This window comes from Nycticebus coucang, chromosome 11 (assembly GCF_027406575.1).
Source record: "Nycticebus coucang isolate mNycCou1 chromosome 11, mNycCou1.pri, whole genome shotgun sequence".
NCBI classification, from domain to species: domain Eukaryota; kingdom Metazoa; phylum Chordata; class Mammalia; order Primates; family Lorisidae; genus Nycticebus; species Nycticebus coucang.
This window is the reverse complement of record NC_069790.1, coordinates 123456807-123473181: the sequence shown is the minus strand read 5'-3', so window position 1 is coordinate 123473181 and position 16375 is coordinate 123456807. Positions and strand designations below refer to the sequence as shown.

General features: G+C 41.3%; 1 pseudogene across 1 annotated transcript; it reads right to left on the bottom strand.

Moving 5' to 3' along the window:
• Positions 1-12627: 12627 nt before the first annotated feature.
• On the bottom strand, positions 12628-13686 carry LOC128598425 (rab GDP dissociation inhibitor beta-like; annotated as a pseudogene). Its single transcript, XR_008383622.1, has one exon. The product of XR_008383622.1 is annotated as a rab GDP dissociation inhibitor beta-like (transcript).
• Between the last annotated feature and the right edge of the window lie 2689 nt (positions 13687-16375).

The window sequence follows — 16375 nt, the reverse complement described above, 5'->3', positions numbered from 1 at the left end:
ATAGTTTTAAGAAAGATGAGTCTTAGAGACTTAATCTGTATGATCCCAATAGATTAAAAATAGGGGAAAAATGGAAGAGATAGTGGCCATAAAATTTCCAGATACGGTGCATTTAATGATTAAGGATGATCTCTGACCTCTCAGCAGGATAAGAAAAAAGAAAAGCATGGCTAAGCACATAATGTTCAAATCTTGAAAACCAAAGACAATAAGGAAATCACAAAAGCAGAGAAAAGGGTACATTCTAGACATGGAACAATGACTCAAGTGACTTTACTTCCCAGTACAAAAAAACTAAGTCCTGATATCAATGAGAAACAAAAAATCCTGCCAACTGATAATTCTATCTCCAGAAAACAGTATCATTTAAGAAAGAAAGCCAAAGCAAAAACGCAGGTGGGAATCACTAGTATTTCACAAAAGGATCCACTTCCACTTAATGAATAGTAAGTACATTTCCTCTTAAGATTTTCCTAATAACATTTTTTCTAACTTATTTAATTGTAAGAATACAGTATCTACAACATATAACATTCGCAATCTGTGTTCATTGACTCTTCATATTATCAGTAATGTTTCTGGTTAACAGTAACAGAGGGTGACTTAACTATCCATAGTTAAGTTTAAAGAGAGTCAAAAGCTGTAAATGGATTTTTGACAGTGTGGGAGTTGGTACCCCTTACTGATGTTTAGGAGTAAACTCTGTTCCTTGTTTCCAAATGTACAGGAGAAATTAAATTAGGTCCTACCTCTGCGTGATCCTTTGCAAGTCACTGTGTGTCTCACTACAAAACCCCCACTCCTAAGGATTTCTCAACCCTGCCTGTATTCTAAGGGACCTGATCCTGAGGAGCTGTGTTCCCGGGGAGAGGTAAACCTTGTAACACAGAGCTATCGTGCAAAGTCTTGCTGCCATTGATGACAAGAATTAAAGTGAAGTTCTCTGGTCCTCCCTGATTTTGGATGCTCACAGGTAAGGTGATGCTTCCTCCTGTGTGGCAGGTCCTGCAACCAGCCCCAAGCATTGATTAGCTTATTAAACCCTCATTTAACCAATACCATAAAGATCTTGTAATAGTTGGACTCAGAAGTTAAATATTTCATCCAAGGTGACACTGGTACATTTGGCTTCCAAAGTCCTTGACTGCTTCCAGAGACTGAAGCAATTGATATATTTATTACCTTGATGTTAATCTTTGCTTTCTCTTCAAACCCTAAAGCTAAAATAACATTCTCTACTCTGGCTGGAGTTAACTATTCAAGGGGGTGTCTGCTTGCTTCTCAGAAGGTGAGTGTGGTCTTCCAAGGCTAGGACTGTAAATTCTTACATTTGTACATTTTCTATGAAACTTAAGTTTGTATACTTTGCATTGAACACCCCTTTCGAGTTTCTAGGAGTCAATTACAGTTTGGGGAATATTATCAAATAAATCAGACTACGCAGCACCCTGTGGTAAGCCAAGCCTCAGCTATTTGTAGAACAGTCTTAGTTTTTAACACTAACTTGATGTTAGTGTTAGTGTTAAACCATGAACACTTGATGGTTACCAGTCACTGTGAGCAACACCAAACCAACATGTCAGGCAAGACTGCATGACCCCCCTGGGTGACATTTTAAATTCCCCAGTCCCATGTGGCTGTAACTCCTGAAGTTTTCTCCTTAGGAGCAGTGGCCCCTGACTACACCAGGGATGACAGTGTGGTTAGTCACCCTCTGTGATCCTCAGCAGCTGTTAGTGGAGGGATTCCCTCCACATTCAGGATCAAGGAGGCTACGGCAAGGACCTCTTATTTCTCCAATTCTGGGGGTTCAACATGTTAAGTTTACACCTAGCAGTAAATAGTACATATAAAAGAAGTCTAAACTTAACTATTGAATAGCCCACCCTAAAAGAGTAAAACAATAAATGTTTCTCAAGAAATATCTGCACAAGAAGAAAGCCTATTAATTTGCCTAACATGAATTGCTGCTACAGCAATCAGTAAATGAATGAGACAAACCCAAATGAGTCCAGCTGGATCAGTCTCCTGAGAGTTTGAGGCCTTTCCTCCAGTGCAAAGTCTCCCCAGATGAACTCTAAGAACAGCATGTAGAAGGGGACAAAACTTGTCCAAAATCCCTAATACACTGATGTAACTTTTATATGTTAATTAAAAAAAGATCGTGACCAAAATCTCACATAGCCTGCCCGGTGCTTTCCAGTGTTGACCATTAACACTTGCCCCCTGCCTGTCCTTCACCCCTGGAAGACAAGTCACTAACCCCTAGTCTCCCATCATATCAACCCCCAGTGTTGCAATTTCACTGCAAAAACCTACAAGACAAACTACAAAACTACCAATTTTGAAGGCAAATTACACCGGAAGGTTACGGACAACCATAGTCTTACTTTAAGCAGTAATGACCCATTGAAGAGTCTCAAGTATGAAGGGTGAGATATGACTACATTTTACCTGTGGAGACACGGTCTAAATAACATTTAGATCTTGGTTCTCATATGATTGGAACTTAATAGGGTTTGCAATGTTTTTGTATGAATTAATGACTGTTTATTAAATTAACACCATTCAGTGGATCCAGTATTTGTTGAGCACCTGCTAGATGCAAAGCGTGATTTCTGATTCACAGGTTCCCTAGAACCTTCTACATTGTTGGTGTGTTCTAACACTTCCCAGAAAGTTTTACTGGTGTCAATACCCTGCACTCCAATTCTGCCAAGAAGCCACTTTAACACTGGAGCCAAAGACATTTTTTAAAAGAAATTACTGAGTGATCTTCTGAACTTCACAGATATGCTACTACATAATCACCGATGTGTGAAACTTTATTATTTTTAATTTAAAATCTTATAATATCAGCTATGTATTAAAAAGACATTTCCTGTGGGTATTAAATAAATGTGAAACATGTAACTACTGGAATAAGTTAATGAGAACAAAGATCAGAGACCCGACATGCTGATTTAAATCTTTCATCCAGATCTTATGGAACAAGAAAATGCTGGATATTACTCAATTGAGATAGAGATACTCAGCCCTAAATTCTCACTTACATAACTCAAACAGAGCAGGTATTGCTTCATCCATCACATTACTTAATCCAACATCATTACTACCTTTAATCTACACGTGCCCCAAACCCCAATGAGTAGTTATTAATGGGAATATTTTTCTAATAACAAACATGTATGCCTCGATACATATAAACAGTCTATGCAAACACAGGTGTAGCAAACCCAGGAAAGGAGAGCACAGATTCGGGCCGCATGGGATGCATTCAACTCCTACGTATTTGCCTTCTTCCATTTTTTACAACACTTTAAAATATTTTAAAGTATATTGATACATGTATTGCTGGATGGCTCCCCTTTTCCTTGCAAACCAAAACCACCCACAACCCAAGGCAAGCCACAGACCGGTGGTAAACAGGAGAGGAACCGTGGGCCTGGCCCAGGAGGGCTGGGCTCCAAGCACCAGTGTGCAACCCTGAACCTCCGCGACGATCTGTTTCTTTGCACACAGGAGCAGACAGACGATTCTCAAGTCAAGCCCCTCACGCTCTGGGCTACGCGAGGTTCTGCAAGAATTTCTCAGGACTCTGCCCACCCGCTCTACTTTCTTTGAATGTTGCTAATCTCTGGAAATAATTCTAGGCACGCGTTGGTCCATTACAGTTAATGAAGCACGTGTCCGTGACCAGCGAGCGCCCGCACCTGCCGGGAGCCCAGCGCTCCCTCCCAGGGGAGGAAATCATTCACAAGCTCTGGCCAAGGGGTCTGATTTTGGGAGGCTCCACTGATCTCTTCTCCCTAAAAACTCCTCACGAGGTGGAAGCAGCTCCAGCTGTCAGACCTGCCCACGAAGCAGTGCGCGATCTGTAGCCCCAGGGGAGCCGCAGCAGGTGCGCGCGGAGCCTGCTGTTGCCTTTGGACATACTGATGGTCACACATTTTCACTTCCTCACACCCTCGCCATGACCTGTCAGCCATCTAGACCCAAGGATCCCCAGCAGGGATGGGGAGGGCCTGGAGGCTGCTCAGAGTACCCAAGCCCGCGGGGAGTCCCCACTCGCCCGCAACCTGTTCTCCAGGCCCTGCACAAACCTCTCCGTCGCGGGTCCCTTACCTTGTGGCCCTTCCCCGGGGGACACCTGACGTTATTGGAGGCTCCGGCTGTTTGATTCATGTCCAGAGGAAGTTCGGGGACACTGATTCTCTACCTTCAAAACTTCCTCGGCGTGTGGAGGGTGGCCGCAAAGGTGCGCCCTCCAGGGAGACGAGAGGCGGGAAGGTCCTCCTTCCCCGCCAAGTCTGGGCGAGCGTGAGGAGGTCTTCACGCCGCAGCTCGCTGTGAGGCTCCTTGCCCACAACAGCAAAATCCGCAGTCCGGAGCTGGAGAAGGAGGAGCAGCTACTGGGACCCCGTGGGGAGCCCGGGCCGGCGCCGGCGGCTCCGAGGGCGCTCTGCCCAGTGCTGCCTTCCTGGGAAACAGTCCAGACTCTGAAGATCAGAAGCCGGAGCAAATCCGAAGGGCGCTCGGAGGAGGGCGAGGAGGTGTGTGCTTGGAGCCGGGAGCCTGGGACTAGGCTCTTCCCAGCGCAAGGGGTGGGGAAACCGCCCAAGCCCTGGAGGCGCGCGCTCACGCCCCCGCGCCACCAGGGCACAGCCACCTCTGCAGGGAACCCGCGGGTTCGCGCTCAGTCCTGCGTGGAGCTTTCCACGCCCCTCCGCACCCTCAAAACCTCAGGCCCGAGTCACAGTCCGTGGGGACTCGGGCGCCCCACCCACCATGCGGGGGTTAGTTAAGACCAACTCCGCGGGGCTGGCGCCCGCTCTTGCTACAGCTCCTGCTTAATGGTCGGTGGCCAAATCTGGAGATGGTCGGGAGGTGGCATGCGAGGCTCTGCCGGAAGCCGGCGAAGGCGAGAAGGTGGAGAGTGTGGAGGAGGAGCTGGGACGGTACTCGGCTCATTAGCACAGTTCAGAACCTACAGCTGGGGGGTGCCAGCAGCCAGTCTGCGGGGCGGGCGCTGCGTCCCCGGCCAGGGCAGTTCTCTTTGTGGGCGGCCAGATCTGCCGGACTGGGGCTGTGTTTGGGGAGAGGGCAGCAGCGGGCTTCTCTAAGTCTTTGCGGTTCCCTAAGGTGTTTGCTTTTGATTTTTCTCTTTTCTTTTGGCATCTGTGAAGCAGTAATCCAATTAGGCCGCATTAGACACAGGTGGGAGAAAATTGACCGTGGGGAATTTAGCAAAAGGAATCAAGAAGGAGTAATTGTTTCAGGAAGACTGCATTGCAACATTCTAGGATCGAGACTGAACAGTGGACCGCGAGCACATGAGGGGGTGGCACATTTTGATTTTTGAAATGCTATTTTTTTAAAGATTTATCCAGGTACAGATAGTTGAATTTGAATATTCCGAATGGCAAATCGAGCCACATACTTCAGTTTCTACATCCAGTCCCAAGTCCTTCCTTTTACTAAGTGCGAAGTCAGAGGCTGAGTCAGACTCCGTCAGCATCAGGGCTGCGCGCTCTGCTCCACGCAGGTGCGCTTGGCAGCATAGACTCGCGCCTCCTTCACCTCTTCAGTTACTTCCCGACGTTCACGCCATTTCTTCCATGTTCCTAAGCACCCCAGTTGTTGTGTTTGTTCCCTTTGGCCCGCTGAGGACATCCCGGAGCAAATCATGACATTTCTGCCCTGAGAATGTGAAAACCCACCGGGGCACCCACATAACGTGATGGAGGAACGTGGCTGGGGAGCAGCTGTGGGCAGCTTCTCGGCTGAGCCACCTCCTAGCGTGCATCTTTGGGAAAGTTATTTCTCTCACTTATTCTTGCGTCCCTGAGCTAGGCGTTACAGCTGCTGTTTTTCTGGTGAGGAAACTGTGGCTGTGTGAAAGGGGCCCAGCTCACCAATGGCAGGCCCCAGGCCTGGTCAGCTGCCCTGCCAGGGCAGTTGGGAGCCCATCACATTCGTCTACAGACACTTACACTCGGTAGCACCCTTTTCCCCTGGCTAACAACTATTCATGTACATTTATCTCTCCCACTCTGGACTGTAAGCTCCATTATAGAACAGAGGGCCCTGGAGAGTAGTTGAGAGAACAGCATGAGAAATGGCCCTGAGTGGAACCAACCATGCCTCAGAGCTCCATGAGTCACCTCTGCATTAGGAAATACAGCTCACTAATCAAGACTGAAAATTGCCAAAAAAAGAAAAAAAAAAAAAAAGAGACGGGAAAGATGCTACTGATGTCTGACTGGCTTTATGTCACTTGCAGGAAAATATGTTTGACTTGGCATAATCATGTTTTAGGAAAACGGCATTTTCCCCCCCATGACATGAATAGTTTTATTCCTAAAGATTCCTGCATAGTGGATCTGGGGTTTCATTATCTTTTCTTTTTTACCATCGACTTTTTTTATTGTGGCATAATTTAACTACAATGAAATGAACAGAACAATTTTTACCATTGCTTATACCAGGTATAACCCACACCCCCATGAAGATCTGAACATTCCCATCTCCCACACAGGGTAATTCTTTCTACTTCCCAACAAACTCCCTCATAAGCAACAACTGTTTTGATTTTATCACTATAGAGAGGTTTTGTGATTCTTCAGTTTCACATAAAAAATCATACATTATGAACTCCTGCACTGAACATAATTTTTATGAGATCCATCATGTTTCAGCAGTTTATTCTTTTTATTGTTAAATAATATCATGTTGTATACATGTGCCATCGTTTATTTATCCATCGTCTTCCTAATGACTACATGTGCTAATTCTAGTTTGGGGTATTATGGGTATGAATGAAGTTGTTATGAACATTTGTGTGCAAGGGTTTTCTTGTGCACAGATGCCTTCCTTACTATATACGAGATCTAGGGGTGGAACTTTGGGGTCCTACGGTAGATGCATATTCAAAATGTTTGTATCATTTTATATTCCTTACCCAATACTGCATGGCAAACACAGATGCTCTCTCACTTACAAGGGAGTTGCAGCACAATATAAACACATCATAAGTCCAAAAAAGTGTAAGCTGAATCATTGTAAGTCCAGGTGTTTCTCTACTTATAATGAGGTTATGTTCTGATAAACTCATCATTAGGTAGAAAAATTGTAAGTCAAACCATGGTAAGTTGGGAACTTCCTGTACTCTAAAAACATGGTGGTTTAAACAAAGTACATTGGTTATGTCAGAGTTTCGGAGCATCTTGATTCAGACACGCCTTATCTCTGTCCCCAGCCTCAGAGTATCTCACTAGACAGCAACCAAATTGTCAGCTGGGCTGTGATCTCATCTGAAGGCTCTCCTGGGGAACGGGCTGTGATCTCATCTGAAGGCTCTCCTGGGGAATGGGCTGTGATCTCATCTGAAGGCTCTCCCAGGGAAGATCTGCTTCTAAATTCACTCAAGTGGCTATGCGCAGGATTCAGTTCCTCAAATGCTTTTGGAGAGGGGCCTCAGCTCTTTGTTAGAGGTTGGTTAGAAGCTACCCTCATGTCCTTGCCATGTGGGCCTTGCCAGCCAGTTTCATCAGGGTAAGCTCTCAAGAAGCTCCAGAGAGATGGAGCACAAACAAAATAGAAGTAACCATAGTTTATAGCCTAATCTTAGAAGTGACAGCCTATCCATGTGCTGTCATCTACAGTGATGCCATAGGCATTAGGTGACAGTTGCAGTTATACTGGAGGCACCACAGAGTGATTGCTCTGTGGCAATTCTGAAATATGGCCAGGGAAAGTTTGGAGTTTCCTGGCTTGAGACAGTGTTTGTCAGGTGTCTTCACAGTAAAATGACTATTATTTTTTCTCATTTCCACACTGTATACTTTGGAAGGAGGTTGCTATGTGCAGCCACACTTAGGGAGTGAGGGATTATGCTCCATAGGGCAGAATATCTACATAATTATTTTGGCATCTTCACGAGAGATTTGTCTTTTCTCACCCATTTATTTTTTTCAAAAATTTAGCTACATAGCATAGAGTTACGGATATTAATATTATACTCTTGTTTTTAATTCAATACTTTTTGTTGTTGTTCAAATTATTTTAGTGTTGGCTATTAAATGACCTTTTAGTGGCTTTGGTGTACCTGTGTCAGACCCCCATCTGTGTGCATGTGTATGTATGTTTTGAGTAATTCCTTACATTCTGGTACCACAAGGTGGCTTTGGACCCATCTTGTACATTTCTTTTTGCTAGAATCAGTGCCTTTTCTAAGGAGCCCTGGTTTCTTTTATTGGACAGTGGTGTTAGAAACCAATGCCTGGGTATTAGGTGTATGTCTTGAGACTGGGTTATTGTTGTTACTGGGTCCTCAACTGACAGAACAATATAATGCATTTGTGTATACTACATGTGTGTAACTCATGTTATATACACAAGCCTATAAATATTTCTATATTTAACTGCATCTATTTTAGGCCAAATGTGAATTCATGCTAATGTCTCCGACTGTAATCCATTGCCCCATGGCTCATTCTTGCCTGCTGCCTCCACTCACCTGCACACGTCCACTCCAACCTGACCAGCCTGGCTCCCGCCGCCCACAGTTCACATCATCGTCTGATTCCAGCGTGCACGTACAGTGGTGTCAGAATGTTTTACTGGTGCCTGGTGGAAAGCGATGCTTTTGCGAGGTGTCTCTTCAGACTTTTTTTCCATTGTATATTGGCATTTTAATCCTACCATTGAGTTTTAAGATTTTTTTAAATGTATTTTGAATGCAGGTAATTAAACGGTATGTTTAATATTTTTTCCTGGTCTGTGACTTGTCTTTTTATTCTCTCTCTCTTGCTCGCTCTGTTTTCTCAATTTTAAAAAAATTGACAAATAATAATTGTATATATTTATAGAGTACAGTGTGGGGTTTTGATATATATGTATATATGCTGTAGAATCAATCAAGTTAATTAACATATCCATAACCTCACCAACTTATTCAGTGTGTGTGTGATGAAGACATTAAAAATCTATTCTTTTAGCAATTTTGAAATATACAGTACATTATTATTAACTGTGGTCAGCATGCCATACAATCGATCACTGGAACTTATTTTCTTCCCTCTCACAGATACTTTATGCCCTTGGATCCCCATGGTCCCTTTTCCCACACTGCCTTCTCTCTTCGAGCCTCTGTTAACCACCTCACTCCTCTCTGTTTCTGTCAGCCTGACTGAGACTGCACATGTAAGCAAGATCCTACACTATTTGCCTTTTGCGTCTAGCTTATTTCATGCAGCACAATGTCCTCTAGTTTCATTTGTGATTATCTTAACAGTGTCTTTAGCAGAGTTAATGTTTCTAATTTAACCATTGCACAACACACTAATTTTTTATTTCATGGATTGTAATTTTGGTATTCTAGCTAAAAAAGCATCACAAAACCCAAGGTCACCAAGATTTTCTTCATTTACTTCTAAAAGTTTTATCATTTTGTGTTTTATAATTAGGGCTCTGACTCATTTTTCATTGATTTTCGTGAAAGGTATAAGGTTTGTATCTTGGTTCCTTTTTCATTTTTATTTATTTATTTATTTTATTAAATCATAGCTGTGTACATTAGTGCAATCAAGGGGTACAATGTGCTGGTTTCATATGCAATCTGAAATATTTTCATCAAACTGTTTAATATAGCCTTCATTGAATTTTCTTAGTTATTGTATGTAGACATTTATATTTTGCATTTAATATGTTTCACCTATACCCATTCTAAGATGCACTGCAGGTGTAACCCCACCAATTATCCTCTCTCCACCCTAACCTCCTCCCTCCCCTCCCCTCCCTTGGCTCTTTCCCCATAGTCTTGTGCTATAGTTGGGTTATAGCTTTCATATGAAAGCTATAAATTAGCTTCATAGTAGGGCTGAGTACATTGTATACTTTTTCTTCCATTCTTGAGATACTTTGCTAAGAAGAATATGTTCCAGCTCCATCCATGTAAACATGAAAGAGGTAAAGTCTCCAACCTTCTTTAAGGCTGCATAATATTCCATGGTATACATGTACCACAATTTGTTAATCCATTTGTGGGTTGATGGGCACTTGGGCTTCTTCCATGACTTAGCAATTAGGAATTGGGCTGCAATAAACATTCTGGTACAGATGTCATTGTTATATTGTGATTTTTGGTCTTCTGGGTATATACCTAGTAAAGGAATTATAGGATCGAATGGCATGTCTATTTTTAGATCACTAAGTATTCTCCAAACATCCTTCCAAAAGGAATGAATTAGTGTGTATTCCCACCAGCAGTGTAGAAGTGTGCCATTTTCTCCACAACCATGCCAACATCTCTGGTTTGGGGATTTTGTTATGTGGGCTAATCTTACTGGAGTTTGGTGATATCTCAAAGTAGTTTTGATTTGCATTTCTCTGATGATTAAAGATGATGAGCATTTTTTCATGTGTCTGTAGGCCATGTGCCCGTCTTCTTTAGAGAAGTTTCTCTTCAAGTCTTTTGCCTGCCCTGAAATGGGATCACTTGTTCTTTTCTTGCTAATATGTTTGAGTTCTCTGTGGATTCTGGTTATTAAACCTTTGTCAGAGGTATAACCTGCAAATATTTTCTCCCATTCTGAGGGCTGTCTGCTTGCTTTACTTCCTATGTTCTTGGCTTTGCAGAAGCTTTTTAGTTTGATCAGGTCCCAGTAGTGTATTTTTGATACTGCTTCAATTGCCTGGAGAGTCCTCCTCATAAAATATTCACCCAGGCCGATTCCTTCAAGAGTTTTCCCTGTACTTTCTTCAAGTATTTTTATAGTTTCATGTCTTAAGTTTAAATCTTTTATCCAGTGAGAGTCTATCTTAGTTAATGGTGAAAGGTGTGGGTCCAGTTTCAGTCTTCTACAGGTTGCCAGCCAGTTCACCCAACACCATTTGTTAACTAGGGAATCTTTTCCCCACTGAATGTTTTTAACTGGCTTGTCAAAGATCAAATAACGGTAAGTAGCTGGATTCATCTCTTGGTTCTCTATTCTGTTCCAGACATCTACCTCTCTGTTGTTGTGCCAATACCATGCTGTTTTGATCACTATCGATTTATAGCACAGTCTGAGGTCTGGTAGTGTGATTCCTCCTGCTTTGTTTTTATTTCTGAGTAATGTTTTGGCTATTTGAGTTTTTTTCTGATTCCATATAAAACAAAGTATTGTTTTTTCAAGATCTTTAAAATATGACAATGGAGCTTTAATAGGAATTGCATTAAAATTATATATTGCTTTGGGTAGTATGGACATTTTAACAATGTTAATTCTTCCCAGCCATGAGCATGGTATGTTTTTCCATTTTTTAACATCTTCAGCTATTTCTTTTCTTAGAGTTTCATAGTTCTCTTTATAGAGATCTTTCACGTCCTTTGTTAGGTATACTCCCAAATATTTCATCTTTTTTGGCACTACTGTGAAAGGAATAGAGTCCTTGACTGCTTTTTCGGCTTGGCTATTGTTGCTATATATAAAGGCTACAGATTTATGAGTGTTGATTTTGCAACCTCAGACACTGCTGTATTCCTTGATCACTTCTAAAAGTTTTGTAGTAGAGTCGATGGTGTTTTCCAGATATACGAACATATCATCTGTGAAGAGTGAAAGTTTGATCTCTTCTGACCCTATGTGGATACCCTTGATCGCCTTTTCTTCCCTAATTGCAATGGCTAAAACTTCCATTACAATGTTAAAGAGCAATGGAGACAATGGGCAACCTTGCCTGGTTCCTTATCTAAGTGGAAATGATTTCAATTTAACTCTATTCAATACTATATTGGCTGTGGGTTTGCTGTAGATGGCCTCTATTAGTTTAAGAAATGTCCCTTGTATACCAATTTTCTTAAGTGTTCTGATCATGAAGAGATGCTGGATATTATCACAAGCTTTTTCTGCATCAATTGAGAGAAGCATATGGTCTTTATTTTTTAGTTTGTTTATATGCTGAATATATGTTTATATATTGAACCAGCCTTGAGACCCTGGGATAAATCCCACTTGGTCATGGTGTATAATTTTTTTGATGTGTTGTTGGATTCTGTTTTTTAGGATCTTATTGAATATTTTAGCATCAATATTCATTAGTGATATTGGTCTATAATTTTCTTGTTGAGTCTTTCCCTGGTTTAGGGATCAAGGTGATGTTTGCTTCATAGAATGTGTTGGGTAGTATTCCTTCTTTTTCTATATTTTGGAAGAGGTTTAGTAACATAGACACTAGTTCTTCTTTAAAGGTTTGGTAGAATTCTGACGTGAAGCCATCTGGTCTTGTAATTTTCTTTTTAGGGTGATTTTGTATAGTTGATGCTATTTCGGAACTTGATATAGGCATGTTCAACATTTCCACTTCGTTCTGGCTAAGTCTTGGTAGGTGGCATGCTTCCAAGTATTGGTCAATTTCCTTCATATTTTCATATTTCTGAGAGTAAAGTTTCTTGTAATATTCATTAAGGATTTTTTGAATTTCTGTGGGGTCTGTTGTTATTTCGTCTTTACCATTTCTGATTGATGAAATTAGAGATTTTACTTTTTTTGCCTGGTTAGGTTAGCCAAAGGTTTATCTATTTCATTGATCTTTTCAAAAAACCAACTTTTTGATTTATTGATCTGTTGTATAATTCTTTTGTGTGGTGATGTACTTCCCTTGTGCCACCACATTGTGTGCAAAGGAAATCATGTAGACATAGATATCTGACTTTCGATTGACCTGGTTCTGTGGAATAATGATCTGGCAGGAGTTGGCATCATTGGTGTTCTTGATGGGGTCGCTGAGGATGCAAATAACTCTGATCACCTGGCCCACCTTTTCTACCCTATCTTTTACATAGCTGGGGTCACAGATGAGCTGCTTACAGTGAGCAATCTCTCCTTCAGACTTTACACCAACCACTTTTCCATCCTGTACAATGATTTCTTCAATTGGTTTATTCAGCATGTAGGTACCTCCGTAAATAGCACTTAACCTTGCAAACCCCCATGGCAGTTCTCTAAGGCCATACAATGGGTAAAGGTAAGGGCTTTTGCCATATCTTGCCAAAGACTCACTGTAAAGTTTAATCCTATTAATAGTTTCACAACACGGTTGATCTAAGTAGTCATCAGTTCTGTAAAGTGCAAGAGCATGACCAGTGAAGTCTATAACATCTTGACCCAAGTCAAATTTCTTATACACATCTAGCATTGTAGTCTTGTTTAGATCAACACCCTCAAGGGTTCTGGTATCTTTTTCATCGAAGTTGGCAATGTACACTAGGAATTTCCTGAAGTGGCGTTTTTCAAACAGTCCCGTTAGGCTAGATGCCAGAGCTTCTGCTTCAGTGGACGGAACCTTGTAGATTTTTCCACCCTTATAGACAAAGCTCCCTTCATTCACTTTAAAATCCAGATAGCAGATGACCTCGGTATAAAGCAGCATCTTAACCAGCTAACCATTGGCCATAAGGAACTTGGGAATCAAGTCAACATTCCAGTCTCTTCCCCTCTCCATTGATACTGGTGGTGATCTTGGTATTTTAAATCTTTCGTATAAATCTTCCAGAGGTGTTATAGATGCACTTTCTCCTCCGTAATATGGGTTCTGATCCATGTGAATAACCTTCTTGCCATTCACTGACATTATACCTGACAGGATGCATTCCATCAGGCTGGTTCCCAGCATAATCACGTCGTGTTCCTCATTCATGGAGGGGCAGGGTGAGGACCGAGGGCCTGAGGAAGGTGAAGGCACAGCAGCTCTGCGGCCACCCTAGGGAGGTGGGGAGGCACTCAGGCCACTCTTGGGCCTGAGAGGACAGGGGAGTGAGGAGGCAAGGCTGGCCACCACCTCAAATGGGGAGAGAAGAACTACTTGGTTCCTTTTTTAATACACAGGTGTTCCAGCACCATTATGACAGGACCATCCTTTTTCCATTGATTTACCCTTGCTCTTTGTTAAAAATACGTTGACTATCTTCATGTGGATCTATTTCTGAGTTTTCTATTCTGTTCTATTGATATTTCAATCTTCTTTCAAAAATAATATTCTGTTTTGATTACTATTGCTGTATGGTGAGTCTTAAAATTAGGCAATGTGAATCCTCAAATTTGTTCTTCAATAGAGTGCTGGTTATTCTAGGGCTTTGAAATTCCTTTATATTTTGAAATCTTTTTGTATATATTTACAAATAGATAAGTAAATCTTTTAATATACAAAAAGATTTGTAGAGATTTTTACTGTGATTCCAGTGAATCCATAGACAAATCTGTAGGAAATGATATCTGAACACAATTCATGAGCACAGAATATCATTCTCTTTATTTACCTCTTTCAGAATTTCTTACATCTTAAGGTTTATAGTTTTCTGCACACAATTCCTCTACATATTTTGTTAGATATATGCCTAATTATATTCTTTTTTTGCTATTATTATGCTAGTAACTTTACATTACAATTGCTTATTGTTGGTATGAAGAAAAACAATTATTTTTTTCTCTCTCATGATAGATGAAAAATAGCCTGCCAAAGATATTCACATCCCAATTCCTGGAATCCATTGATCTGTTACCTTCTGTGACAAAAGAGACTTTGCAGATGTAATTACATTAATAATCTTGAGACAGGGACATTGTCGTGGCCTATCTGGGTGTGTCCAATGTAATTGCAAGAGTCCTTATAAGAGGAAGGCAGAAGAGAGGAGCAGAATTAGAGATGGTGATGCAATCAGGCTACATGGATGATCTGATGATGGGCCAAGGGGCAGTGAGCCAAGGGGGGCAGGTGGCCTCTTGATGTTGTGAAGCAGGAGGACAAGCCCTGCTGCCACTTTGGCTCTAGGTCAGGGAGACAGACTTTGGACCTCTGACCTCCTGAACTGTAACCATACATCTGTGTTACTTTAATCCTACAGTAGGTTATTAAGCAATAATAGAGGTATATAGAAAGAGTGCCCCCAAAAGGTGCACATATTTTAAGAAAGGAAAACACTGTATTAAAATTGAACTACTCAATATGTATGGATAACAAAAGATAAATATGAGCCATGTTTAACTCCTGCAATTACAAGAAGTACTTGTGGTGGTCACCATCAGTGTCTAGACACTTCTGATTACTGCAAACTACTGCTTGAGCAGCACTGACCAACGTGTCCACTTGTATCGCTGCACCTGCTGTTTCAATTTCTCCCCAAGGTACCGCCAACATAGCTGGTTTTCTGCCCCAGGTCCCATAAGGTCCACCACACTCACGCCCCCTTTGTCATTGCACTTCCACAACATTCTCAACTTCAAACACTGCTTCCAAGGGGCCTTTCTTACTTTCCTGTAATAACTATGCTTCTGCCATTTGACTTTCCTGCCTGTGGCATGGTGACACTAGCATTCATTTGATTAATGCCATCTTTTGAGCAAACGCCATATGGACATAAATTCAATTCAACTTGGAAAAGTAATATATATCACATCACTTAAAATGTGTATGCATTTTTTGTCACCCCCAGGTACATACCACATATCCTGTAACTTTGTTGTACTACTGATTATTTTCCAGAACTTTTGTTCTGTTGATTTTTTTTTTTTGGTAGACTCTTTCAGAATTTTTTGATAGACAATTATATCATATGGTTAAAAAAAGAGTTTGATTTCTTCCTTCCAATGTGATAATATGTTTTTTTCCATTTTCCTCTTTTATTGCACAAGCTAGGAATTCCTGTATGAGACTGAAGAAGGGCGATGCGTAGAGTCAACCTTATCTTGTCCTTGGCAGCAAGAACACATCCAGCTTCTCATCATGAGTTGTGATATTAGCTGTAGGTTTTTGTAGATGTCTTTTATGAAGTTAAGGAAGTTCTCTTTTAACTTATTATTATTAATTTATTCTTAATTTTCTGATAGTTGTTGTCATGAATGCATGTTAGATTTTATCAAATACTTTATCCATGTTGACAGGTATAATTTTCTATTCCTTCTTTTTAACCTGTTATGTGACATGTTACAATGATTGATTTCCAAATGTTGAACAAGTCACACCCTATTGGAATAAATCTCACTTGATGCTCCTTCTGTTCTTATTGTCTGGAGGATGTTAGAGAGAATTTGTTTCCCTTTCTCTTAAATATTTGACAGAGTCTCCCCATGGAGACAAAAATACCTATTGAGATCATTCATTTCTCCTTGTTTGAGTTTGTGTCTTTCAAGAAGTTGGTCCGTTTTATCCAGTCATCAAATTTATGGCAGGGGTTGTTCCTAGTACTCTCGAATATTCCTTTGTCATGTCTGTAGGATCTGTAGTTATGCCCCTATTTTCATTTCTAATACTGTTGGTTTTTATTACACTCCTGTTTTTCTTGATTAGCCTAGCTAGAGATTTATGAATTTTATTGATATTTTCAAAGAACAGCATT